The 26,245-nt window shown below is 45.0% G+C and overlaps 1 protein-coding gene across 1 annotated transcript in view; it reads right to left on the bottom strand.

The window, feature by feature from the left end:
* LOC307209943 (uncharacterized protein) overlaps positions 1-26,245 on the bottom strand; it is a 501,253-nt gene that overhangs the window by 350,542 nt on the left and 124,466 nt on the right. The gene's annotated exons all lie outside the window — the stretch shown is intronic.

The following is a 26,245-nucleotide window of genomic DNA, read 5'->3' as shown; positions in this document are numbered from 1 at the left end:
GGACCATTTCACGGGCTCTGGGTCGCAGCAGCCATCCAGCCAAGCAGGAGCGTGATGATGCGGCCTGCGGGGAAAGAAAAAGAAAAGAAACACACGCGGATACTTTGCTCAGGGCCCTTCTGCTGCCGCTCCTCTTCCCAGCCAGGAGATTCGCTTCCAGTAAAGCAGTCCATGCTTTCCCGCAAGAAGCATCCGCCCGAGGGATGCGCCTCCGGAGCAGACAGCGGAAGCGGCTCATTTCCTCCCGTTTCTAGTGGCACCGACTGAGTGCTTGAATGACTGGATCGTCTGCTCCTTTGCCAGGGCACCGGATACCTTCCCGCACCGCGGCGCCTCTGGGGCTTTGGGAGCTGAGAATGAAGCGAGCGAGGCGATCTCAGCCTCATGTCCCCTTCTCTTCCTCCCCTCCGGAGCTCGTGGCCGCGCCAGCGCTGGCTGGAGGCCTGAGGAGGGGTCTACGCGCGTTGCTGTTGTGTCCCGAACAAAAGTTACCCCTCCAGAGCTGCTCTTATCGAATTCAGTGGTGGTGGAGAGGAGGGCAAGGTTCGCACAGCAAGCGTGAAAGGCCTGCATGTGGGTATTAGACTAGGAGAAACTGCAGCAAGCAGGTTTTTAGAACATTGGTTCTGGTTGATTTAAAAAATAAATAAACACCAGAGTTCAGAAGAGCTCTTGGTGTTCCTGAGGAATAATCACAAATGGAAAGGGAAAGGAGGAGACTTTAGGGAAAGATGGGGAGGGGCACTGGATACAGTGCCGGATTTATGTATAAGCTAAACAAGCTATAGTTTAGGGCCCCACTCTCTTGGGGGCCCCAAAAAAATTTTAAAGGGAAAAACAATTGGATTTACATTTCCAAAATATAAGATAAAAAACAAATAAAATAAAACCTACATACAACAACATGTTTTGTGTTGTGTAGGCTCCTATTTGTTATGTGCAAATGGCTTTAGATACCATTTAGGTCCATAAATTACCATACAGCACATATTCAACACAAAAAGCAGCAACAATTTGTTGTTGACAAAGGACAGCTGGACATATAAAGGGCCCCATTGCCTTCAGTAGCTTAGGGCCTCATCAAACCTAAATCCGGCCCTGACTGGATAATGTACACAAATGGATTGTAACCAAGTTTTACTCAAGAGCAGACCCGCTGAAATTACAGTAATGAAGTTCATCAGGCGCTTTTATTTCAGTGGGTCTACTTCGAGCAAGACTATCATTGGCCTCAACTCTGTAGTCTCAAAAAGTGTTGACCAGTAAGGGTTTTCTGGTTTCCATTCCTTTGTTGTAGTGTTCAGGGAGGAAGCGGCAGGCCCTCTTCACGGCAACCACTGCAAGCCACACCTCGTTTCTTTTCGAAGAGTATGCAGCAAAAATGAACTTCTGACCAAAGCACACATTCAGTAACAAGCCGGGTTCCCCTCCAGGCAGCTTTGCTTTAATACTCTTATTCTCATTAATTTATATATGATTTTTCAGTTTTATACATTTCAATAATTTTACAATCATTTTAACATTTTGAAACTTGACTTCCTTCCTCTTTCTGCAGTTCCTTAAATTTATTTTTAATACTTTCTACATTTCCAAATTAATTTGATTTGCTCATTTATTCAAGCGGCTTAGTCATGCTGGCCACATGACCCAGAGAAACTGTCTGCAGACAAACGCCGGCTCCCTCGGCCAGTAAAGCGAGATGAGCGCTGCAACCCCAGAGTCATTCACGACTGGACATAACTGTCAGGGGTCCTTTACCTTTTTTTTTTTATAACACTGCAGGTTATTACAATAATCCTGCCAATGTTATTATCTGTTTATATTTGTAAATATGCACTAAACCATTTCCATTCTTTTATAAAAAGATTGCTATCATGGTTTTTTATTTTTCCAGTAGGTTTCGCCATTTCTGCATAATCCATAAGTTTTTGTATCCATTCTTCTTTCGCTGGGACTTCTTTCCATTTCTGGGCACACAAACAGGCGGTTCTTTGCTTGGGGGATTGCTTTAATATTCTATCCTGATTTTTTTTAAAAGAAGAAGAAGAAGTTATGGTAGACTTAAAAAACAAAAACGACCACCTCTGCTCACTAATTTGTGACATTTTGGTTGGCCTTTGGGGGTTTTCGAAACCCAAATCGCCATGCCCTTCCTCTCTCCCTCTGCTTAGCCGGCCTCGCTCAGAGAGAAAAGTTCCACCCATTCATTTGGCCTGCGGAGGTTGGGCAAGTCAGGCCCCAGGAGATGACGTCGAAGCCGGTGGCACCGCCTTCTTCCCTGCCCCAATTCTGACCCGCCCACGCAGGACGCACACCCCGCCCCTCAATAACAGGCGCTTCTTTGCTTGGGGATTATTAAACCAGTGCGACTCCCAGTTTCGGCTGCGGCTTAACGTAACCCCAGACTGGCTTTTGTCTTTCCAAGCGGGGGAGGCAAGAAACGGCGTGGTGTGGCTGCGTGTGCTGCCAACCCGTGTCCTCTTCTTTCCTCTTCCCCGGTCTGGGCATCGGAGGCCGAGTCACCTGGCGCGGTGGTGGCGGGGCTTCTGTTTGCGCCGGGGAGGCCCTTAGCCCCTTTGCAGAGCGCACGGGGTCAGGCGGGGCGAGGAAAGCTCCTTTGCCGCCCACACGCCACGGATAAGACGGCCTTGGTGGGTGCGGCTGCTGTTACTCTGGAGTAATCCCGCCGAGGCCAGCTGCGGAAGCCCACGCTGGGCGGGTTCTGCCGGCTCTGCGGTGCAAAAGCTGAGGCCCGCCAGCTCGCCGCTCCCTGGCGAGTAGCGGGGCTCCTGCCTGCTCAAAGCGGCTTTCTGACAGATTCCCCTCTAGCTCCAGCGGGCAGGGCTTTCTCGGGAGGAGCTGGAGTAGTAAAGCGGGGTTGGATGGGGGCTTCCATGGGGAAAAAGACATTCCCATCAAGAACCCCTAGTTTAGTCCCACTTTCTTATCTGGACCAAAGCCAGGTGTGTCATCACCTTGCTCACCTTCCATTTAGGCAGAGTAAAGTGGCCACCTGGGAGCAGTAGGGAGGGCTTGGAAGGCAGAGCTAAGTGTAGCTTTGACTGAGGCTGCTGCCCTCAGGTGCACCAGCTGCCAGGCCAATCTGCTTCTGTCTGTTGAACTGCAGGGGCAGCTTGACCTTCACCTTAGGCAGGAAAACTGTATTGTGCTGGCCCTGACCAGGCCTTCAGTCATGAAAAGGTGATCTCCTTTCTCCAGGCATCCCTGCTCATGCCTCAGGTATAAGGTATCTCTGTCAGAGTCATGCATGGCATTAACCACAGGTAGACAGTTTCCTTTTTCAAGGCTTCCCTATTTTCCGCTTAAATCCTCTCTGCTGCCCTCCAACCTAGTGACTTCAGAACTGCCATGCCGAATGCTCAGATCAATAATAGAACACTGGCAGCTTTTTCTGTATTTGCAACACCACAGTTTTCTGTTGCTGGCAATAGCTACCCCACTCTCCCCTCTTTGAAGGCAGATATCTTGCTCCCTCCCCACAAGAGCCCCCGCCTTTAGAGCTTCAAATCCAGATGAAGCAATATAACACACATCCTTTATTTCCGCCCTCCACATTTCCTGAGTAAGAATTTCACTTGCTTAAAGGATTAGCAAAGGAGAGCAGCTTCTGGTTGTAACAGGGAGAATCAGCTTCTGGAAAACCACACTGCTTCTAAGCCAGAGGCAAGGCAAGTAGAGAGGGGAGAGGGCTTCTCACACATCCTTCAAGGGAAAAGAGGGAGAGGAGGCAGAATGCTGCCAGCCTCGGGCACTAACTAGGAGCATCTGCACTGAGCAGCCCCGCCCCCCCGGCAAGGGAGCAGAAACTTGCCTCCCTGCCAGGGGGTAAGATGCCAATAGCAGCCAAATATTTCATCAAGGGAAATGCAAAGCCGGGAAGCAGAACACTGAGCATAGCCTCCCATCAAATGCACATGTTCTGGGCAATGCGCCAACAGACCCTAGTGCTCTACTGGAGCTCTGCCTGTGATTCATTGGCTGTAATAACCTGGGAGAGGCCACAACACTTTGCAAGAATCACAGAGATGAATGAATGAGGCTCTGATGGGTGCTCTGCTCCTTTGGGCAGATGCATACAAAGGCCCACAGAGTAACATGCTATTAAGGATCCACACAAGTTTATAGAAACAGAAGGCCTGTATACATCATCTATTATCTTGGGAGAACAAGCCTTTAAGTTGCATCAACATCTTGTTCGGTTACCGTACATATTCAGAGGGTGAGCTATTCAAACACTGAGAGAACTGAATCCTTGACAGAATCAAAGGTTCCTGGCCCACTTCTCTGCTAAGGACCATGCAAACAACAGGCTAAATATCTCCCCCTACTTAGAGGAGGATGAGCTGTGCAGCACAAGGTTCCTTGCTGGCACAAAAAAAAAATTGATGGACAAAAAAATATTGATGGTAAGGTCAGACAATTGTCTTGTTGGCAAGATCATACATGTGCTAATTAATGCACATGTGCAGGCCTCAGATCTGAGCTTGCTCACCAGTAACTGCAAGTTATATATGATCCAGGCGTACATTATTCAGTTTTTACTTTGGCTGTTTTTGGAAAATGGAAGAACTGCTGAAAATCAAGATGTTCCTGCAGCCCAGTGTCCAAGGCAGTGATATGATTCTCCTTATGTGATTCTGAGACCTTAGGTAAAGGGTGTGCAATAAATTAATCTTCATCATCTTCATCATCATCCTGAGACACATCTCCACAGAAGGCTATTAGCAAGATGGCAAATGACTGGTGTGGTGGGGAGCTGAAGACACACCCTTCTGACCCCAGCATGGCTACACAACTTAACTGGAGAAGGCTGGGGCAAGGTAGATTCAAATTTGAAGCTGTGTGGGCACACTAGCAGAGGCAATGTGGTGCAGCCCCTGGTGTATTAGCGCTCACTGCTGCCCTGACCCCAGCAGGTAAGCTGTAGTGACACCAGTGTCAGGAAGGCAGCTCCTTGCCTCTGCCTCACTACATCACTTACTACGGCAAACAGCTGCAGTGGATGTTAGACACAGCTTCTGAGCAGACCTGGCCCAAGATACTTTGCAGCCTGAGGCAATGTACAAGAAAGCACCTCCCATTCCATGTACTGGACTTGCAGTCAAATTTTCCTTCAACACTGGTAATGGGATAGCATCTTCCAGTGCTTACATAGCTCTGATCTCTAAAGGAGTGGAATGTATGGAATGGGACAGGGGCAGGGGTATCTGCCGCCAGAGGACATGACCTCATTCTGCCTAATAGGGCCAGTCCTTCTCAGTCCTTGATTGTGCAAAAACACTGGTGGAAGGGTAGGTCATACAGGTGTCATGGATGGTGGTGATGTTTTAGGGTTAGCAGTCTCTTGATCTTTTAGGAAACTTAAATTTACATTGGAATTCCATTAAAAATAATAACATGAACACATAATACCTTTAAAAATTCATATAAAGCATTAGTGTTCTCATACGGAAACCTATAATTCACACATACGCATACCCCGCACCCCAAAATAGCCACAGGAAACTTTGACAGCACACTTCACAGCAGGACGACACAATGTGTTTCCCCATCTTGATGTTTGAAAAAGTGTGCCTAACAACTAGAGCAGCTATTCTGGCTAGTTTATATATTTTATTCCGGATTTGTCTATCCCACTTTTCAACACAGTGCCTTGCAAATGAATTGAGTTTCTGAGATCAACTTGATCCTGTTCCCATGGTCAGCTGGTTATGAAACCTAATTTCCCATGTGAAGAAATGTAATTATTTTGGTAAACAGATTTAATGATGGGAGTGTGAAAAACAACAAATAGTTTATGTGACCAAAATTGCCCATAACTAGCATGCTAGGACGTCAGTCATTAATTTGATTGGATTCCTTTGTGCTTTTGCATGGTACTGTAAGCCGCAAGAATACCACAAAGTTGCACATGAATCCTTTTGACAGGACCCACTATGTTTCATCTTAGATACTCTTCCTCAGGGGCAATTAATCAATTTTCTTCAAAGGGATAATCATACACACCTGATAAAAGGTTTTTTTTGGGGGGGTAGGGTTAAAATAGTATGATGGTAAACATCTAGCAATCTCTTTCATTGCTTAATCTTGTGGCATCACTGAGAAAGGGGGTCACAATTCCCCCTCTACTCCCCCCCCCCCGATCCACTGAGATGATGACTTAATGTATCTAATAAAGTGGCAGATGCAATGTGTCACGAGGCTTATTTTTTGCTATAAGAAACTAAAATGGGAACCTCTCTAGAGCTTTTATAGAAGGGCTTTGAAGCCTAAAAACTTTGGTTCCTGGAAAAGAAATGGGCGTCTTGCCTTTCAACCGAGCCGTGATTTGCAATTTGCATGAAATAAGCTAGGAGAGATCAAAAGACACGGTTTACCATTTGATAGGATTCCCCTGGCTGATGTTGGTCAATTTTAATACAAGAATATCTTTATAGAGCACTTAACACAGGTACAAATATTATTATATGCTTCCTAAATCCTCCCCACTGTCACCTGCTCTGTGAAATATACACAGAAGGATGAATAGACACAGAGATGAGATTTGTTTCTTTTATTGGAGCTGTTTTTGATTGGGACTTGACAGAACTGTTTATCTGTGGGTTCTCTGTGCAAACCCACCACATATGGAATCAGAATTCAATACCTTGAGATTCTCAGATCCCTTCATCACATTTTTGTATAGAATGTATCTAGTCTTCATGGTATCTAATGAGTGGCTTGGGTCATGTTGGTGAAGGGCTTTTAGAGACTATTAGGTAGGGTGACAGCACACTTTACAGTCCGTCTGTCCCATCCCCCCCACTTCCAGGATTCTGTTCCATCTGTTGATCCATTCCTTCCTTACCATTCTTGGTGGTTCCTGTTTCTGCAATATCAGTTTTTTCTACGAGAATATTTAAGTTCTTATAAAATGAAGCATTTCAGGGAGAAAAATATTATATTAAAGAAATGCATGTGTTCAAATTTACTTAATTTGCATATTAACTATGGGTGTGGAACTTTGGCTTTCTTGTCACAGAACTGCATGTTGTCGAGGGGGTTTGGGGTGGGGAGGAGAGTTAGTGAAACTTCTTCATAACATGAGCTTGTTTATCCCAATCTGACAGTGGTGTTCCCTGCGCATAAGGGAGGTTGCTGATCTGGGATTCATTGAAGTGAATGGAGGCAGCTGCTGATGTGGAGGCTTGACTCACCCCCATCTGGATGAGACACTATTTGTTTTTATCTGTTACCTACAGCTGGAGCTGGATTGGGGCCATTTTGCCATCAGCATAAGATGCTGATGGCAAATGAGTACCAAGTGCTTGTCTACAAGAAGAACATGATATTGTAGGACTCCACTGTAAATTATAGAAAGGGGCCCAATATGATAGATAAAAAGATCCGTATCAAAAACGTGAACTCTGTTCTATTATGAATGGAACGAATTTCCCCCTGAAAGGAAGAGCTGAGTGAGCTGCATCACCACTTTTCTCAGAGTGATCGTTTTATGCACAAAGGTATGTTTTTGAGGACTTATCTAGTGGGAAAGAAAACAGGGCTTTTAGCAATTCTCCCCACATTTGAAACAAAAGGTTCGTGTTCCTGGCTGACTTTTCTTTGCAGGAAAAGTGAGCCAGGCACAATTGATCAAGGTTGGACACATCAGCATCCCATCATTATGAAGGTCAGCTGAGAGAAATGTGTGTGGATTGCAGAGAGAGAACTTTCTTGGGGCAAGAGGTTGGGAACGAGGGCAGAACTTATAAGAGTTTGTGCATTAGCAGGACAGTTTGTTGCTGACAAGAGGCGGTACCCCTGACCCATGCACTGCAACTGCTAGTTATTATAGCTGTATAGCATTATCTCCAGAATCGGAAGCAGTTGGAGTACAGCAGGAGAAGGCTGTTGCACTCATGTCCTGGCTGTAGGCTTCTCTGATGGTCCATGGTTGGGATATGGGATGCTGAATTTCATAGGCCTTTTGTTTGATACAGGAAGGCTCTTACATTCATGTGAAATCTCCAGTATTTGAAGTGGGACGTTTACTGTATATCCCTCTTTACTATGATGAAATCATACTCAAGGAAGATTACAGCAGAAATATAAACGACAACAACATTTAGACCATCTGTGGACTCAGTGGTGGCCTTAGGCAAGCCACTATTTCTCAGTCTCTCCCCCAACCCATCACTGTTCAATATGAAGATAAGGCTTATCTTACAAAGCTGTTGTAATGACTGCTGACAATGTGTGTAAAATGCTTGAATGCTCAGGAAATAATAGGACTAGGTTTTATTATTATTATATTAATTTTATTATTATTCTATCCCTGAGCACAGCTACCTCTGCAAAACCACGGCATGCCTTTACTAGTGTCACCTTCTTCCAATGAGGCTTCTGTGCTTGTAACAGCATAAAGGTAAACTTAAAAGGACCCCTGACCATTAGGTACAGTCGTGGCCGACTCTGGGGTTGCAGCGCTCATCTCATTTATTGGCCGAGGGAGCCAGCATACAGCTTCCAGGTCATGTGGCCAGCATGACTAAACCTCTTCTGGCGAACCAGAGCAGCGCACAGAAACACCGTTTACCTTCCCGCCAGAGCAGTACCTATTTATCTACTTGCACTTTGACGTGCTTTCAAACAGCTAGGTTGGCAGGAGCAGGGACTGAGCAACAGGAGCTCACCCCGTCGCAGGGATTCGAACCGCTGACCTTCTGATCGGCAAGTCCTAGGCTCTGTGGTTTAACCCACAGCACCACCTGCGTCCCTTTTGTAGCAGCATAGGCAAGCAGAAATCCACAGGTGGCTTTCCCTCGGCATGGAGATACAGTAATGGGGAAAGGGTAGCTTCTTCAATTTCTATTGTCATCTAGCTGTTTAAAGGCACTAGAGATGTGGAGGTGGGTGGTGGGTATGAGAACACCTCAAAGTTGCCTCATCCAACCCCAAACTTCTCCAGCAACCGCTGTATATTCATGCGATCTTCAGAAGTTTGCATCAGCTGCAGTTAGAAGAGATAGGAGGTTTGAAGGGCTGCCTGGGAAATGGCAAAATATCAAAGGTCACCCCCCCATCCTCTGCAGTTAACCAATTGGCCCACAACATAGTTGCTTCTTTTTAACTCATTCTGTTTGGTTCTGGAGGTTAGAAATGACGTGCACAGTCCATTCTAAATCTGATTCCAGCTGCATGCTGAATAAGCACATACAGTTCCCTTTCCCCAAACCCCAAGCATATAAATCATTTCCCCTGCCTTATTTTAAAACACAGCATTTATCTGTAACTTGCTACTGAATCTGATCTGCGTTTTCATTATCCTTGATGTTCATGCACTTTAGATTTATCCTAGAGTAATTAGTCTGGTTCAAGGAAGTGAGGGCAATGCTTGCTTGTCTGCCCATCAGTGGAATCTTCTGCTCTTTTTCTTTCTGAGAAATCAAGTACAATTGCAACAAATTAGTGCTGCAGATGGAAGCAATTGCACCAGGAACAGCCAAGATACTTCCTGGAGTGGAGATGGGTACTTTCCCATGGTTGATCAGCTTAGGCAGCAGATGATGTAGCTAGCAAGTGTACAAGGGCTGGCAAACACATGTGTTTCCTGTACAGTTATGGCAGTCAGGGCACAGATGGCAATGAAGGCCTTGAGGGTGTCTCTCTCCAAACTTATTCGCCTGTAATTTAAAGGTTTGCTTCCAATGTGATAAATGCATCAGTTTAGGAAACAGCATTCAGGCATACATGCACATTTTGCATTTGCTGCATGGCATGCTTGGCCTGTGTGCTGCAAAATTACAGCTGGGTGCAGCTTCCTAATGTGTGAGCATTATATCCCGTGAAATGCATGCACACAAAATAGTCACACGCAGCAGCAGCCTGATGGTATGCACGCTACTTCCTTCATGGGAGAGGTTTGCATATGGAGATTTTTGTCAAGCTTGAAGCAGTCCTTACCTGCACTGCAGGAATTTGCTTCTCTTCAAAGAGCTCCAACACAGATTGTGCTAATGGAGGTTCTCGCTGTGCCTGGGTTGATTCCCAAAGGCATTTCCCAATAATGCTGCCGGTCAAAGCAACTTTGCACTGACTGGGAGATAAGGGTTGATTTGTATAGTGTGTGGTTTTTTTCCTTTTGTAAAATCTTTTGGATGGCTTGGCACATTTTATCTTTTGCCTTTTTATTGTACCTTGTAAGGCTGTAAGCAATGGCAGTCTGTTTTACTGTTTCTTGTTCTTACTTTCCTTAACAACTTGTTTTATTGACCATGTTTTAGCATCAAATGCCACTATGCCAGTAACTCTGTACTAGGACGGGCTCCCTATTAGTACAAATATTCCCTTGTAGATGTAGCACTGTGGGTGTGGGACTGCAATCCAATTTTCATATGTAAAGATGAACATCTCTTCAGCTCTCAAATCTGTACAGCCAGCCTGATTCACAACCCATTTGACACAATAAGTTTGGACTGAAGCCTTTTTGTTCCACTAAATAAGCGAAACTGATACTTGTTTGACTCCTGAAGCCTTCAGCACAATTGCACTGGGGGTCTGTCTGATCTGTTTCAGTGGCGGTGCACTTTGCAAACATGCAGCTGTTTCAAATGTCTCTCTGTGCCTTTAAGTCAGAAAGCTCCTTCACTCTAGGAGGCAGCAGGCAAAGATTTCACTCTGAGGTCTGCTGCATTTTGCTGCAGTCCCCTTTTGCAGATCTCCATCTAGGATGCCTTTTCCTCCCCTCACTGTCCCCTTTTCCTAAGTCAATATATTTCCTGGTGCCTGGCATTGGCAGCCAAGTAATAAAGCAGGGGGTTCTTTATACCAGCCAGGTCCCAGCAATGCTACAGGGACATGGATCCTTTCATTACAAATAATTAATTTTGTTACATATTGCATAAGATCCTAAGAAGCTTTCTGGGGCAATCTCTTGCTCACTGGATGCACAGCTCCTATCAATATTGCATTGCATTTGGGTACCAGAGTTATGAAGTTTCATTAAAAATTTAATTTGTGGTTTAAAACTGCAGCATTCCCTTTAAAAATCTAGCAAAGAAACCACAGTGGGTGTAGGATGGAGTGGGGTGACGCTGAATGGAAGGAACTGCCAAAAAACTAGAGGCACAAAAAGTTCAGATACTTTGAGGAGGGGAAGGGTGGGAGTGTGGAACAGAATAAGGAAGAGTAAAGGCTACAAATCCTCTTGTGCCTGCCTTTCTTTCACTACTCTGTCCATCACCACTGGCACCTAGACTTCTCCTAACCCTTTCCACTCATTTGTCAAACCCTGACTTCTACCCTCTCCCCCCGTGAATCAGAAGTCATTTGGAAAGTGATGAGTTTCATGATCTGCATAACACCCATTGACTCTTTTAATGCTTAAATGTGTATAAATCATATACACTGCTGCTGCTGCTGCTGCTGCTGCCACAAGTACAAACCATCTATCATAGGGCAGCAGAGCTGCCAGTCAAGTCATATTATAACACCTGTGTCCTCCTGTCCCTCACGACTAGGGCCAGCTGGAGTTTCATCTGAGCTAAATCTCACTTTTGCTTTGCTCTAGATTAATCTTTTGCTGCCAGAGCTCCATCTTGGAATGTGTGAAGGCAGAACCCCTGAGCACATGCAGAAATCCTTTCCATCACTGTTGAGAATCCACAGCCTGTCACTCTACATATGTGAAGTGATGAATAAGGGCTTCCAAGTCAGAATGGCTTTCGTAGATCCTTGGTATACTGTTGTGTTCGAACAGTCTTCCTCAGCCTTGGCCATCTAGATGGCCTACAACACCCATGATCCCTAGCTAGCAGGACCAGTGGTCAGGGATGATGGGGATCGTAGTCTCAAAAACATATGGAAGGCTGAGGTTGAGGAAGCCTGTGTTAGAAGCTGAGAGCCCTAAAGAGGGCCAGTCACTTACATGCCTTGGGATTTAGGGTTGCCTAACATGGATGCGGGTGGCGCTGTAGGTTAAACCACAGAGCCTAGGACTTGCCGATCAGAAGGTTGGCGGTTCAAATCCCCGCGTCGGGGTGAGCTCCCATTGCTCGGTCCCTGCTCCTGCCAACCTAGCAGTTCAAAAGCACATCAAAGTGCAAGTAGATAAATAGGTACCACTCTGGCCGGAAGGTAAACTGCATTTCTGTGCACTGCTCTGGTTCACCAGAAGCGGCTTAGTCATGCTGGCCACATGACCCGGAAGCTGTACTCCAGCTCCTTCGGCCAATAAAGCGAGATGAGAAGCGCAACCCCAGAGTCGGTCACAACTGGACCTAATGGTCAGGGGTCCCTTTACCTTTACCTTTACCTTTACCTTTACCTTTACCTTTAACATGTTACCTAGATCAGTGTTCCCCAACCTTGGATCTCCAGCTGTTTTTGGATTACAACTCCCATCATTCCTAGCTAGCAAGGCCAGTGGGAATTGTTGTCCAAAAACAGCTGCAGGCCCAAGGTTGGGAAACACTGACCTAGATAATATACACTACCCATTCTCCATGTTGCCTGTAATGTTTAGCTTTGCTCTCCAGGTGATTCTGGTGTATCACATTAAGATTTTTCAATACCTGCGACAGAGACCACCAGGAAGGCATGACAGTAACATGAATCCTCTCCATGTCATGATCCCAACCCTGAGCAGGAACAAGGGTGGCACATGTATGGAAGTAGCTGAATTAGAGACTATGGTGCTGTGCAAGCTACAACCGTGCTGAAACCAGCCCCAATACCAGCCGTGAGCCAAAGACTGCCGTCTATGGGTCCCTTGAGCTGTTGAGTGGGTGGAAAAGTCTGGAGAGGGGTAGCTTTAAGTTCACCGCATGATTTAGTACTCTGAGCGCAGCCCTAGTCACATGAGGCATCATGCCTGAACAGCACTCTGAGCAAGTTGTTTGCTTGGAGCTATCCAAGGTCCTGTAGCTGCAGCCTTACCTGATCTGCTATCTGCCCAACTAAGCCACCCTCAGATGTGTGCTGTGCGTCATAAGCTCCTGCATATAGTCAGGGCAGGATATTTCACACAGTGTATCAGAATAATGTCCACTGTGGTGCTGCATGTAATAGGGAAGCAAGGAGAAGGCAATTGCAGGTTCAGTTGTATCAGACAGCAACATGATCAATATAGTATAGCCCTCCCCCCTTCTCTTCTTGCATTGTAGCTCAGGATAGATACAGTTGGAGCACAATAGTGATGAGCTTCCATAAGCTAGGATATATCCTGGCATCATGCGATGAAGGTGTAGCCCCCACATGACTGGGTTCCCAAATCCAGTGGATCTCCACAGTCTGCTAATTCAGCGGGCTTATACAAAGTCTGAAAAGTTTGGCATGGGATTGCGCCCTTAGTATTTACATGTCTTTTCCCACTGAGGCGGAATTTGAAGTGAGTTGCATTCTGACTTGGAGGGATTTACTTCCAAGTAAGCAAGAACAGAAACAGCCTGCAAATATTTATGTTGTTGTTGTTGTTATTGTTGTTGTTGTTAAGCAAGGATGTTTTTTAAAATAAAGAAATACATTTAAATCTGGCAGCTTTTTGTTTTACACACAGAACACAGACACAGAGTTCATTCCTGGGCTCTGCAGAGCTCTTTATCCTCTTCACATACCCAGCTTTTCTCCAAACCCAGCTGTTGCAGTAAGGAATAAACATTTGCAATGAAAAATTCAGCAGAAGACAAAAGCTTTGCTATTTCTTATTTTAGTTCCCCAAACAAATCAGCAACACCTAGCTTTTTACAGACATTTTAAGAGAGAAAATATTCTAGCTGCACTTATATGTTTTTAGTAAATGTGTTTAGAATTCAGGGGTATCTATACTCAATGTCTTAGAAATAGCAGTTGCTATTTATTACTAACTACTACTACTATTAGTAGTATCCATGGTAGTAACAGTAGTACAAAAAGGATTCAAAGGTATTTATGCTTAATACCGTAGAAATAGAAGTTCCTGCATTTGCTATTTATTAATAACTAATACTACTAGTAGTAATAATAATAATGGTGATTTTATTATTTATACCCTGCCCATCTGACTGGGTTGCCCCAGCCACTTTGGGTTAGTAGTAAAAAGTATTGGTGGCAATAAAAGCAATTGAGTAGTGGAGCAGGAATGAGGTGCAACCACTTATTTCACAGCAGCGGCAATTATTTTCACCTCCAGGGGTGCTATTTGCAAGTCCTTTGCATATCAAATAAAGCTTTTCTTGGGGAGAAACCCACCAAATAAGCTAAGCAGAGGAAGAGGCAGGCTGCATTAGCATGCATGGCTTTGGGTTACCTAAACTTCTACTTTTATTCTGGAAAAATATAAAAGTCCCTTTATTAAGACCTACCAAAATGGCACAAAGTAGAGAACAAGACTTTAAAACCACCGGAACTCTTAAACAGGCTGGATGTTAAGTGAATAAACCAGCTGCCTCTGTACTAGCATGGCAGTGGGGATTGTCATGAAGGGCACCCAAACTTCAGAATTTACCAACTCTGAAGGAAATGGGTATCTTGCCATTCTTCCAAACAGCATAGCCATTACCTCATTTTATTTGTTAGGGTATGTGTGCACCTTTAAAAGCAAATTTCATATTTCATTGGTGGAGAAATTTATCCAGCCCCTGCCCCCACTCAACTTTGATGGGTAGGGCCACCCACTTGTCAATCACCACATGTCATTGTACCTGTTTGTGCCAATCAGCTGCTATATTCGGAGAGGTGGGTGGCAGAGACTTGCCCCTCTGCTTTAAATTACATAGAAAGGAACAGGTAGAAAACATTTCCTGTAACCAGCACAGACAAGCAAACAATGGTGGCAAGCAACTGAAAAGGAAAGGCAAACAAAGTCCTGTCTTCACTGAAGCAGGAGAAAGATCAAGATTTAATCTGACTTCAGTTCCAGTTCCTGTTTTTCACTGTAAAGGAAATACAGGTGATGATTATTTGTTTTGCAGGACTCATGACCCACCAGCCTCGCTCAGCTCAGGGAGAAAATGAAGTAGCCACAAAAGGAATAGAGCCACTCCCTCATGAAATGGGGCCCTCTAAACTAGTACACACCACCTTATCTTCCTGCATAGAAAAGACAATATTTTTAATAGTCCTAGGTTTGCATTCCAGTTTGGTTGTCTCTGCACCCTTCTTCTTCCCTTATCATCTTCCATAAGGGGAGCTGCTGCCCTGTAACTTTAATTAGGACAACATTCCACAGTGGGAGCAGCTTCTGTCCCCAGAGTTATAGTAAGTAGAGCTACTACATTGCCCTTACAACACCCCTGCAATGTAGTGTCTTTCCTGAGGCTGGCTATGACTTTAGTCTCCCAAATCTACACCTGTCGCCACAACCCACGAGCAACCAATCCTATAATATAAGTGTCACAGGAGTTTGTAGCAACCTGGATTGGTGCAGAACAACCCATTGGTTTGGGGGTGGCATTGTTTTGCCTACTTTACTGCTTGCACTGCTTAATGAGGGGCCGTGCTGGTGACTCCTAAACAGGCTCTGTGTTAAAATATTATGCATTCCCAAGACACAGCAAGCTTCTTGTACACTTTGTAGCAGAGAGGCAGTGCCTCAGGCTTTGAAGTTGTAGCAGCCACTTGCCCAAAGGGTTGGCCACAGCTGCTATAGCCACTGTGCTCTACTGGCTTTTATCACTTCTCAATTTCATGGCTGCAACCTAGGTCTTTTAATTGCATTCTGGTTCATCTTTAGCCTCGAGACAAGTTAAGCTATCAAAGGCCTTGGTTTGTTTTTTAAAAAGCTGATGTTGCTGCTTTGTAGAAGGAAACAAACTGTCTTGAACAGCACTTCAGTAGTCAATCATAGCAATCACAGCAATATAGATCCTGAAAACCCCTCCAACAATTGCAATGCTCAAAGCTCTTCCAGACGGTCTGTCTACAGTTTGCTCCTCTCTAATCTGTGAGGTCTGGCTATTCATAGCCACCCAACTGGTTTTTACATTTGGGGGGGGGGGGGAACAGATCAGTCATTTTCAATCCAGTTAGTGGAACACTTATTTTCAACAAATTAAATGTCTGTCTAATGTGCCTCCTGTTCAGCGACTCCTTCAACTAAATGAGTTCACCTGCTGTTTCCATTTATCCTAACTCAGTCAGACTGCAGCAAGGCATGATGGGCCACAGTCCTTTTGCTCATTCTGGCCAGGGTGCAAGGTGAGAGGCCAGGCAAAACCATCCTCTGTGCTCTGGCAGCCTGGAGCTGGTGCAACAATTGGACACAGATTGGACCCAATGCTGTCAAGTGGTAGTAGTGGGGTTGACTTGGGATCTGGTGTATCCTCAGCCAGTTCAGTCCCTGAAGTGCCCCATTTGGGTTGTTTTTTTTCTAAGGGCTGCCACTGGTAGAAATCCCACCAGCACTACTTCCCCCCCATCCACATATTTGGTGTGGAGAATGGGGAGCTCTGTACCGGAAAAGCATCACTTCATGAGCAAAGGAAGCTGTGGAAGCTGTTTTTGGTTGGGTGGAGGGAGAGCTCTCCTCTGCCACCCGAACCCTCCCCAGCATGGCAGACTGGAGCTTTGGATTGCAGCCGAAGTCACCACGCTGCTTCTCCCATTTTATATCTTTGTCTCCAGCTGCAAGAGATAAAACTGTCCCTTTCCCCTTCTGTGCTATGCATAGACAGCTGCACATAAAACTAAGCACTAGAAGAAATAATCCATTCCCTTGCACCTTCCTTGGGACATGACCCTGGCATCAGCACAGCTGCAGCCAGCAATGCTGCTGCAGAGGAACTCTCCCCCAGACCCTGTATTCCTGAGATATGTCTCACAGTGCAGAATGCTCCCATGTGAGAGCAGGGAATAAAGTATTCCTGGTGGATCCAAAGAATCAGGAGATCAGCCCTGGATATGTTGCATCTGTGCAGTAACTATGGGGATCCCTGTAACGCAGGGCATCTCTAATATCACACACCCTTCCCCTAATCAAAACAAGACTCCATATATGGGGCTCACCCCATGTTATCAACACAACAGCCCTGTGAGACAGGTTTCCTCTATTCAAGTGCATTGTCCAAGGCTTTACCCACTGAACTGTACACTACGCCAGCACTCTTAGGTCTTTGCAGACATTTGTGAGTTGGTTAACTTGGGGTGCTGCTGTAGCTACAATGTGCCCCCCCCCCAAGCTTTTGCAAGTGTGTAGCTGAAGTGGATTTTGTTGGCAGACCTGAAGCAGCTTTAGAAGGGAAGTTAATGAGCATGAGATACCAGCATTGAATGGATCAGGAAGGTGTTGTCACCACCAGTTCCTATACCTGGTATGAGCCATGTGGTTAAAGTGATAGGATTTTCTTTTGTGGAGACAGGTGGTGGTATTCACTCTTCAGCTACTTTGATTAGATCTAGGTCTGAACAATCTGCTTGTCTCCCAGAGCCACAGTATTGCCATTATTTTTGGATCACATCGACTGGTTTGCAAAAGGTCATCATATCCTGTGCATATGATGGACGACTAGAGGAGCCAACTCCTAGGGGCTGAAGTCCCCCCAATAAAATATTTGAGGGAGCCAGGCCCCCCACAAAGATGATTGGCATTGCCTATTCAAATGGTGTTTGTATGCGCGCCATGTCTGGTTTAGGTCTCAAGAAGCCAGTGCTGGATTTATAGAGAGGCAGAGTAGGCACTGGCCTATGGGCCCCATGCCTTTTAGGTGCACCGTGACAACGGATCAAAATAATATTGATTTGATCTCGATCTAGTTAAATAAATAAAATAAAAAATAATTTGCAAGGGATAATTTGCAAGGGAGGCCCTGATATTTCGACTGCCTAGGGGCTTCCACGTGGTTTAATCTGGCACTACCTCCTTGCAAAGTGAACTAAACTGATTTTTCAGATCACATAGGCAATAATGAGGTGGAGTTTCTCCCAGGTTAGAACTGGTAGCCAGGCTGTTAACACCATCTAGTTCTCACAGTGACCAACCAGATGTCTATGGGAATCATGTAAGTAGGACCTGGGTGCAACAGCCCTCTGCCCTCTGGCAGCTTCCAGCAACTGGTATTCAGAAGCATACGGCCTCCAACAGTGAAGGTAGAACAACCCATCAGGGTTAGTTAGCTTTATCCTCCTTAAAGGGGTCAATGGTGTCAGCTGGATAGCTCAGCTGGTTAGAGTGTGGTGCTGATAATGTCAAGGTTGCAGGTTCAATCCCCATATGGGACAACTGCGTATTCCTGCATTGCAGGGAGTTGGACCCTAGATGATCCGCAGGGTCCCTTCCAGCTCTACAGTTCTGTGATTCCTGTGCAGAGGATTTCACCCTAGGTCACCTTAAGCAAACCACCCTCTTTCTCTCAGCCTCTACATGTATCTTCCCACCCTGCTGTGGGGTGGAGAAGCAGTGCCTGCATCAGCCCGATGTGGATGGCAGGACCACAGTCTGGAGGACAATGGAGTGTTTGTGTAATCTTTCGTATTCAACTAAGAAGAAGAGAAGAGGAGGAGGAGGAGGAGGAGGAGGAGGAGGAGGAGTTTGGATTTGATATCCCGCTTTATCACTACCCAAACGAGTCTCAAAGCAGCTAACATTCTCCTTTCCCTTCCTCCCCCACACCAAACACTCTGTGAGGTGAGTGGGGCTGAGAGACTTCAGAGAAGTGTGACTAGCCCAAGGTCACCCAGCAGCTGTATGTGGAGGAGCAGGGAAGCGAACCCGGTTCACCAGATTATGAGTCTACCGCTCTTAACCACTACACCACACTGGCTCTCTGCTGGAAGAGCTCTGCTGGATCAGGTTGGTGGCCCGTCTCATCCAGAATGCCTGTGAGAAGCTTGCAGTAGAACCTAAGCACAAGGGCACTCAGGGAGACCTAATTTTAGGCAGGAGGCCATGAAGTTCAGCATTTCTTTCTTCACTACAGGATGTGCCTTCCTCCTAAGTGACTCTTGTGCTGGATGGGCAGAATGCCAGCCCTCCAGCCCTCCCTTCTTGAGATGTTGTGTTTGACACAACAGACATGTCAGCAAACTAGACATTTTGCTTGAATGCTTCTGGCAGACCTAGACATAGCTAACTGGGGTTCGTTTGAGTCTGAGTTTCCTCGGATTAGGGGCTATTTTGCTGCCAAGCCAGAGCAGATATTGCTCTATAGAACTTACCAAATGTAGGGAAACATTCCTATGCTGGAGAAGGAGAAAGTCTGTTCAGAGATTTGTATGATACCACTCACAGTACATCTATTTATAAATATGCATGGGGTGGAGCTGAGGGGGAAATTTTTTAACAAGTGTTGTGAACAAGCACAGAATTCTAGTGATATAACAAATGAGCTAACGTTTTATTTATGTAACATCTTATTCAGACAGCTATCAAGAGAGAGTGTACAATCACGAGGCTGGACAGGGATCCAGGAAGCCTCTTTCTCCAATTTGCTGCAATGAGGCAGGATTAATTATGCTAACTAGACCATTTTAGAGAGATTTTCCTCCAGTTTACACCCCAGCCTAAACAGTGCAGTCCCACTGAATTCCATTGGGCTTATTCCCAGGTAAGGGAGTATGGAATCGCAGCCTGAAGTACCTAAATAATTTGGAATTTATTTCTACACAGCGATAGAAATCCTGCATTTTCAATACTCACCCAGGTCCTATTGAAATAGATGGAACAGATGCACATTTACAGGGTGCAGGATTGCAGTAGGTCAGTTTGCTCCAGAAAATGAATAGCTCCTCTGTCCCTACACCCCAAAAATGTTCCCTTTACACTTCAAGAGAGAAAGCAGCTCCAGATGAGCAGAAAGCCAGGATGTTCATGTTTAAAGTGCCATTAAAAAAGCAGACAAGAGATTCATTTTTCACTACAGAAATGTTTAGTTAAAAACAGTGCTTCTGTCCCATTTTATATCTCTCCCCCCCCCTTTCTCTGGTAGTGAGCACCATCCAGGAGTTAACAGGAGCCCCATTTGCAAAGCTGTCTTTATTTGGAAGTGAATGTTGCGTTCTTTGCTTATCAGTAGTAATTTTTTTTTATGAGTGCTCATGGCAATAACTTAAAGCAAACTGTGCCAGGTTTTCCATTATATTATACAAAATGTGCAAAAATGTACAAATAAAGGAATGTGTAATGCAACCAATACAGGATATTAATCTGGAGGAAACCAATTGATTATTGATGTGAGCTCTCTATCCAGGGAAGGCTCATCTGTGTTTAACTGCTCAGTGGTGGGAGGAATTCTGGCAAGTCCGACTTCCCATCCCTGCTGGTGCAGCAATGATCTGCCTGCCTAAACTTCTGTGGCACAGATAAACACCTTGTATTCCACAGTAAGGGAGGGAGGGAGAGGATTGGCCAGACCACTGCAGTGACATAAAGGAGAAAACTGGGATAGGCAAAATTTCATGGAGCTCTTAGAAGGTATCAGCTCTTTGGTCCTATGTGGCAGGTTTCCAAGGTAATCATTTTCCCCTGGCTCCAAACAAGTTCATGGCCACCATGTAGAACATAGAAAACAAGAAGTGCACTCAGGAGTGCCAACTTGGCCCCGTGACCATAGATGCCCAGGGCCATGAGTGCCATGCAGCATGCATGGCCCTGGCACTGAAATTTGTGGGTGCCCAACCCCTTCATGAGGAATTTTGTGGGTGATCGGGCACCCAGGGCCCCAGGACGTTGGCACCTATGAGTGCATTGCTGGATTTGGAGCATTCTCAGTCCAGTTTGTGGCCAGTCAATCAAAGTGTGAAAGCAATAGCTCTCTCTCTCCTCTGGATTGTCCCAAACACCATGGGTTGCATCCAGCCCCTAAGTTAGTGCAAGGATTACAGCTAACATCATCAGACCTCCCCTTCCCCTCTTCACATGCACCTCCTAAATCTCTTCTAGGGGGTTCCCCCAGAGGAAGTTTTAGGGTACTGTGACCAGAGCAGTTGCACTGGGCACAGTGCTGCAGGGGGTGCCAAAACAATGCTCTAGAACAGAGTGTGAGAGGCGCGGGCACCAAATTTTAGTGCCACACTGAGTGTAGCTGAAATTTGAGAGCCCAAGGTCCACCGCTGGTTCTCCCAATCCTCTGGAACAGATTCAGGGAGGGTGTGGGGTGCACACAAGGGGAGGGGAGGAAGTCCCATGGCAGTAGCCATCCTTTCACTGATGGAATGTGTTAGTAGAATTACCAACCTATGTCTGAAATAATGTGTCTAACCCCTTTTAAAAGCTATAAACTAGCATCTTGTGGCAGTGGATTCTGCATGTTAATGATGCGCCGTGAAAAGAAATCCTTCCTTTTGGTGTGTCCTGAAACCTATTGCCGTCTAATTCTGAATATTTCCTTTGCCGTGAAATATATATGTATATATACAGTATTTTTCTGTGTATAAGACTAGGTTTTTTCCCTAAAAAATAATGTCCAAAATTTGAGGGGCATCTTATACAGTGGTACCTCGGCTTAAGAACTTAATTCATTCTGGAGGTCCATTCTTAACCCGAAACTGTTCTTAACCTGAAGCACCACTTTAGCTAATGGGGCCTCCTGCTGCTGCTGCGCCGCTGCCGCACGATTTCTGTTCTTATCCTGAAACAAAGTTCTTAACCCGAGGTACTATTTCTGGGTTAGCAGAGTCTGTAACCTGAAGTGTCTGTAACCTGAAGCGTATGTAACCCGAGGTACCACTGTACACAGATAGATCTCCCCCCATTTTCTTAAATGGGAGTCCCCCCCAAATAGGGGTGTCTTATATATGGGGGCGTCTTATAGACAGAAAAATACATGATGTTACTTATGTTCTGCCTAGTCCTCTTTAACACGCACATAGCATGTTATTAATTTTTCATTTGTTAGGAACGGGGCAAATATGTTTGCTCTTCCGATTTGGTGCTGTATAATTTGGCAGACTAGCAGCTTTGGAGCTGCTGTCTCTTTTTGCTAAAATGCCACAGACATAAGCTGTGTGTTCCGCAAGCTATGCGCATGTTGAAGGCAGAACATAAGTAACATCATGCTTTCTCTGCCACTGAAGCAGAAGGGCGTGTCACTAGGTCCTGTAAGCAGTGAAAGCTGGTCATTTGGCTCCCCCAGAGGGTACCCGCCATCTGTGATGTGTAACCAGTGCCAAAGCTCAACACTCCTGAACACCCACCCACACGCCCCTCACAATCTTGCCCTGTTTCTCGCCCCTCAGTGCTCTGATTCACATTTCCTACAAGGAGGGAAGTGCTGGTGTCTGTGTGCTGCAGACGCATAAATAATAGAACTGAAATCATCCTTAGTTAAAAATAGATATTCTTCTTAATAAATATTTTACTTACTGTCTTTAGGATATAAAACTCCCCTGACTGAAACCTTGGTCTTCTGCCCAAAGAGCTTAAAACTACCCCTAGTTCTGCCTTTGCAAACAACATGGGACTGGTTTAAAAAGACTCTCTTTGTTTTCTTTCTTAATATCTATTATTGGACCGGGGGTTGGGGGGGTGAGTAGAAATCCTTGCTGCTCAAATATTTTAAACTATTGAAATACAATGGTGAGTCAGTTTGACTAAAGGGCAGCTTCTCATTTGGTGGATAATTTGGGTAACCTTTGTACTTAACTGATGCAAATTCATAATGAAACCTATCCTGAATGTTTATGAGTTCTTTTCTTTTCCTTGGGTCCATTCTCTAAAATGAGAGCAGGAAAGCAGATGATATCAATAACTTGCAGAGACCCAAAGAGCACAAGATATTGAAAAAAAGACTTTGTTAGAGTGCTGGAGCAGGTCATATTGGGACCCGGCTAAACTATAATTGAAGAGGCATTAGAGGTTACATACCGAGGTAGCGTACAGCTTAATGCGAGGTAGCTTAATGCTGCAGCGAGGCTCCTCACAGGATCTCTGCCATGGGAGCATATTCACCCAGTGCTTTTCCAGCTGCACTGGCTCCCGGTGGAGGACAGGGTCAGGTTTAAGGTGCTGGTTTTGACCTTTAAAGCCCTTCACAGCCTAGGACCCTCGTACCTACAGGACTGCCTCTCCTGGTATGCCCCACGGAGGACCTTAAGGTCCACATATAGCAACACCCTAGAGGTCCCGGGCCCTAAGGAAGTTAGATTAGCCTCAACCAGAGCCAGGGCCTTCTCAACACTGGCTCCGGCCTGGTGGAATGCTCTGTCTCATGAGACAAGGGTCCTGCAAGATCTGATTTCTTTCCGCAGGGCCTGTAAGACAGAGTTGTTCTGCCTGGCCTTTGGCTTAGAATCAGTTTGATTCCCTCCCCCTCTTTCTTTTTCCTTTCTCCTCCTATGAAGAGACTACGTCCTAATGTTTTAATGTTGTATCTTAATCTTTTAAATTGTATTTTAATCAACTTGTTTTTTTATTGCTTGTTAGCTGCCCTGAGCCCAGTCTTGGCTGGGGAGGGCAGGGTATAAATAAAAAATTATTATTATTATTATTACCTAAAGTAGATGTTAGGCCACTGATTGGCATACTTATTTAAAAGGTAAACAAACACTTTCCAACACCAGTGACCCTGTGTCCTGTAACAGAATGCATACCAACACCCAAATCTGCAAGAATGTGTAGAGAAATACAGGGCGTGAAAACACTGAAATGATTTCACAGACAGAGCAGTGATATTCAAGAGACACTGTATCGTAATCATCAGATGAGCTTGCGTCAACCTTCTATGAGCAAAACTCCAAATCTTGTTGATATCTTCCAGCAAATTGAACCTGCCCTAAATATTTTTGGTAGCAAATGACTTACTCCAATAGTCTATGGTGTTGAAATCTGGGGCTCCGATTTGAACTCTGTTAAAGTTTTGGGAACTCTGCGGTTGGTCCCCCCCCGCAAGCTTTGCTCTGTACCATCAGAAGTAGCAGCAGCTCTTCTTCATACAGAATCTGGGGAAGCCAACAATTAAGGCAAGAGCAGACTGCACTGAGTTAAAGTATGTTTTAAAAATTGCTACTGTGCCTACTGAGTGTTTTCCTGCACTGTGCTATATGGAATTGGGTGATAACCAACTATAGAAAGCAGTTTGTCAAGGTGTTTTGGACTATTATTATTTTCCAGAACTGCTGAGCTCTTCTTTGACCTTGTTAAAGTGCCAACGAAGGAATTGGCTCTTTTTGACAGAATCCAGAATCTACAACTAATTAGAAACACCAAACTTCCCCCTTGGTATCCTCTCTTGAGAAGAGAGCATTTTAGAGCTAGTTACCTGACCAAACTCTTACCAGTTTCCTTAAGAAATGACTTTATTGATCTCTGTTTCCAAGTGATGCCCACTGCAGTCTTGGAGCGCCTCTACAACAAGGTCCCATACACAGATAGACTTTGTATTTGTGGTCAACCCTCAGGTGGAAGGCATTACTCATTATCTGTTAGCCTGTCCCTTATATAGAGATCCTAGAGATTACTTTCTGAAACCCTTGTTCACAGAAGAAAGCAGGCATATCCTGGCAGAAATGGTTTGGTTTCTTTTAAGTGACAGTAATACAGTAACTTCGAAACACACAGAGTAGCCGTTTGTGCACAGGCTGGAAAGAAAGAAAGAAAGAAAGAAAGAAAGAAAGAAAGAAAGAAAGAAAGAAAGAAAGAAAGATAGAAAGAAGAGGAAAAATAGGTTAGTAAGACAGAATAGCTAGAAATTGTTGCGTTGATTCAGAGGTTGGATCTGAAATCATGCTGGAATTGAGTTTGTTGGTGTCTCTGGTAACCTCTCTCTCTTACATCATGGATATTGGCAAATTGGATTTTAAAAAGGCAAAATAATACTAGAATTGGAGCCGTCAGAGATGCGCAAGGGAAACTGTTTTAATGCTCAGGAACTTGGCAAAGTATTTTTTATATTATGGATTTTTATAGATGTATGTTCTGCATTATTTTATTAATACATTTGCCTAATACAAGTTTGGCTAGAACAGTAAACTTACGACCTTGAACTTGAATTTAAAGGCATGGCAACAACAAAAAATATTTGCAGTTGATCAGTGTGCTACTATTCCTGTACATCAAGTTCGTCATGCTAACTGTGTAGCTTAGTCTGGAACTTTTTGCTGTAAACAGCACTGGAGTTTTGGACAGGGCAATCATGCCAAGCACACATAAAAAAATCATTGCTCCAAAGAAAGCTCTTGCCAGGGTGCTTTTGGTTCATGGCTCTGTTGATCTTGAGACACCAATCTGTCCATTTGTAAGACACACTGGTTTCAGGGCCTCTGGGTTCCTTGGCTGTGTACATATCATTCATTTAAAGCACATGGCTCCCTGCAAAGAATCCCTGGGAACTGCAGTTTACGATATAATTCCTAGTATCCTTACCAAACTACAGTTCCCATTACTTTTGGGGGGTGAGAGGGAAGTCGTTTGCTAAATGTATGGCGTGTGTGCCACTTTTGTCCTTCTAAAACAATGTATTAATGTGGCTGCTCTTCTAGAATGCATATCGCTGCAAGTGATTTTGTGTTTTGAGTGTCATATCCTGCCTTGCTGATTATTGAAAGTGGCTCAAACAAAGGACAGACAATTAGATTTGCATATGTGTGCATGCCTGCACAAGCAAGCATGGGATGGTGAATGAATGAATGAATGAATGAATAAATGGCTGTAATATTGAGGTCACAATAAAATAGACAAAAGCTGCTCTCACATCTGCAAATGCTTGTTAATTTGTTTTCTTTAAAATATTTGTTCACATCAGGTTTTATAATTAAACTAACTATTATCAGTCTGAATAACAGACCTGGAAGCTAACTGATTACCCTTTTTTTTCAAAGGTCTTAATGCTTCTCTATGGGTAGGGATGTGGGTGGTGCTGTGGTCTAAACCACCGAGCCTCTTGGGCTTGCCAATTGGAAGGTCGGCGGTTCGAATCCCCATGACGGGATGAGCTCCCGTTGCTCTGTCCCAGCTCCTGCCAACCTAGCAGTTCAAGCAGTTTAAGGTAAACGGCATTTCCATGCACTCTGGCTCCTGTCACAGTATTCCTTGCGCCAGAAGTGGTTTAGTCATGCTGGCCACGTGACCCAGAAAGCTGTCTGTGGACAAATGCTGGCTCCCTCGGCCTGAAAGCGAGATGAGCGCCATAATCCTATAGTCGCCTTTGACGGGACTTAACTGTCCAGGGGTCCTTTACCTTTTTACCTTTCTACAATAGCGAGTTTTCCCCATACGAAGGTTGAGAAATAGACAGTCACTACCCCCTACTCCCTCCCTGGAAAAGACCCTGATGTTGGGAAAGATGGAAAGAAGGAGAAGGGGACGACAGAGGACGAGATGGTTGGATAGTGTTCTCGA

The sequence above is a fragment of the Podarcis cretensis genome (assembly GCF_951804945.1).
Source record: "Podarcis cretensis genome assembly, chromosome: 2".
In the NCBI taxonomy this organism is placed as follows: Eukaryota; Metazoa; Chordata; class Lepidosauria; order Squamata; family Lacertidae; genus Podarcis; species Podarcis cretensis.
The sequence above is the reverse complement of the archived record's forward strand: the minus strand, read 5'-3'. Positions and strand labels throughout refer to the sequence as shown.